At 45.3% G+C, this 2,759-nt stretch overlaps 1 non-coding gene across 1 annotated transcript; it reads right to left on the minus strand.

Annotated features, from left to right (window-relative positions):
- Positions 1-1,622: 1,622 nt before the first annotated feature.
- Positions 1,623-1,810, minus strand: LOC130359946 (U2 spliceosomal RNA). The gene has a single exon (XR_008890507.1). It is a non-coding gene; the product is annotated as a U2 spliceosomal RNA (small nuclear RNA).
- Positions 1,811-2,759: the final 949 nt, after the last annotated feature.

A 2,759-nucleotide genomic window follows, 5' to 3' on the forward strand; every position in this document is an offset into this window, starting at 1 on the left:
ATCAATGGCTGTGTGTTGAGTTATTTTGACACAATATTATACACTGTTATACAGGCTGTGCACTCACAACTTTACATTGTAGCAGAGCATCATTTCTTTAGTGTTGTCACATAAAAAGATAGAAATAAAAATTGACAAAAATGTAAAGATTGTACTCACTTATGTAAGATACTGTGTGTATATATATATTGTGACAGTGTGGCAAGGAAAGGGTGTATTTCCCTAGCTGATCCTGGAGGAACCTCCACCTGGGGCCTAATCAATGAGGCAGCAAAGAGGGGAAGTATGTTTCAAAGGAAGTCAGACAGTGTAGTCTGGGCTCTCCCCAGAAGACAGCAAGGTGGCTTTGGAGGGAGGCAGGGTCCTTGCGAGGAGTACACAGCCAGGGCTGTGAGTGACACTCACAACAGTGAAGTGGACGGTCTAGGATTTTGGTTTGTTCCTGCCTGTCATATTTTTATGTATTATGCAACTTGTCTAATAAAGCTGGCGAGGAGCCAGACTTGCAGAAAGGACTTGCTGTTTGCCGGTTTATTGTCAAGAAATGTTTCCTCTGGCTGTGTCAAGGACGATCCCAGAGCTATCCCCAGGGTGAAATCCTTACAATATATATATATATATATATATATATATATATATATATATATACACGGGATGGGTATTTAACTCAGGGAGAGTTCACCACTCCTGGCGTGACGGAGCTTTGAAGGGTCACTAAGTACTCCGCAGGCATTCTGGGTAGGGGAATATGCAAATCAGCTCATTACATCACCTTTTCAGGCAATGTTCCCTGGTATCAGCTTAGCTTCAGTAACGGAATATAAAAAGCTAATCAGGATTAATGCCAAGCCAGAACTCTCTCTCCAGAATGAAAGAGTACCCATCTGCAGACAGCTGTTTCTTTTTTTTTTTTTTTTTTAAAGCCGAGGAACGTGCTTTCGATTCACCCAAAGTGCAAGAAAAAGTGCAAACGTGTTACACTAAAAAAACGTGCACAAAGGATGCGGTCTATCGCAAGCCCTTCTCCGATAGGAGAGAGGCCCCCCAACAAACCTTACCCTTCGCCTCCGGACCAAAAGGTACCTGCGAGGTTCCAGGTTCGATGTCCCTTTTCGCCGAAGCTACTAGGGGACCACAAATGCTCCCGACATCCCCCTTGGCGTTAGCCAAGGTATCTGCCCGCAGAGCCGATTACGGTAGGTACCCTGCCAAAGCAGGAGTACCCGGGGTGTTTGCAGGGAGGTGCGGAACCTAATGGCCACACACACCTCCCCTAGACCGCCAGGAGGGACACCCAGAAGGGCTACCGCATCCTGACAAATCCTGTGAACACACAACACGCAAAAAGTGACACAGTGAGACAAAAAAAGAAATAAATAAGTGAATGTGTGCAGATATACTGCCCGGACATCCGGCCGGATCTATAAAAATTTCTCTGATCCTAGCCAGAAGGCCGGGAATCAAGAGGTGAGTGCCACAAGGTGAAGAGATTATGGTGCCCGTGCTTTAACTCAGTGAGTCTATCCTCCCAGTGAGTTTCGGCACCTCGGGGTCACCACTCCCCGAGGCACAAAAGTACCTCGGCTCTAGACCCTCTCAGCCTCATGGCGAGACCCGGAGGGAACAGGTCACATCGGAGCAGCCGTCGAGCTGATTCCTCAGAACCAGCCCCGGAAAGCCCTGGTACACCTGCATCCTCCATGCAGCACCCATCCCCACCAGCCCCATATCGGCGTTACTGTCCACCGGCATGAAAAACTGATAAGAACAGATACTACACTTGATATTAGCCAAAAGGCCGAGAAGCGATCTGCAGACAGCTGTTTCAGGGTACTTGCCCCTTGTCAGTACAGAGCAGGGTGAACTGGCTTGGCTGAGATGAGGGGCCTTAGACCTACTAAACGAGATGAGTATTTAACTCAGGGAGAGTTCACCACTCCTGGTCCCTGCTCTGTACTGACGAGGGGCAAGTACCCCAAAACAGCTGTCTGCAGATGGGTACTCTTTCCTTCTGGAGAGAGATAGTTCTGGCTTGGCATTAATCCCGATTAGCTTTTTATATTCCGTAACTGGAGCTAAGCTGATACCAGGGAACATCGCCTGAAAAGGTGATGTAATGAGCTGATTTGCATATTCCTATATATATATATATATATATATATATATATATATATATATACACACACACCTCAAGCTGCTCAGCCCCTCCTGCTTTATAACATGCTGCCTACAGACTAAAATGCTATTTTTAATGCAATGGGTTTGCTTTCATGAAAGAATTCCACAAGATTTGCAGTTTTTCCTAAAAATATTATGTATGACTTCATCCCTAGGATAGTGTAACACACATAGGGTCAGGACAAGGTATTTTGGTACCCTAGGAACATAAAACAAATGGTGCCATCAGCATTCAAGTCCCGCTAGTGGCAACCCTAGGGTCTATACCCCAAAAAAGTGAGTTTTATTTAGGCAAGATATTGTGACATTACTAATGTGCTTCACTTAGATAAGCTGTTGTGACAACAGGTTATCCAACGAAAGAAAAAAACTCTGTATGGTGTCAAAGAGTATAATAATAATAACTTACTAATATAATGTTATTAGTCATAGTGCACAGATCTTCCATTATCAGCTGAGCTGTCTGGCTTGTAGCTGTGATGTCATGTCAAACACCCTAAAAGCACAGCTCCAACCCTGCTCCCTCCCCCCCCCCTTCTGTTTGCTCAGGAAAATACCATTGATGTAAAGAAGGGAGTTCA

The sequence above is a fragment of the Hyla sarda genome, chromosome 2 (assembly GCF_029499605.1).
Source record: "Hyla sarda isolate aHylSar1 chromosome 2, aHylSar1.hap1, whole genome shotgun sequence".
Lineage (NCBI taxonomy): Eukaryota > Metazoa > Chordata > Amphibia > Anura > Hylidae > Hyla > Hyla sarda.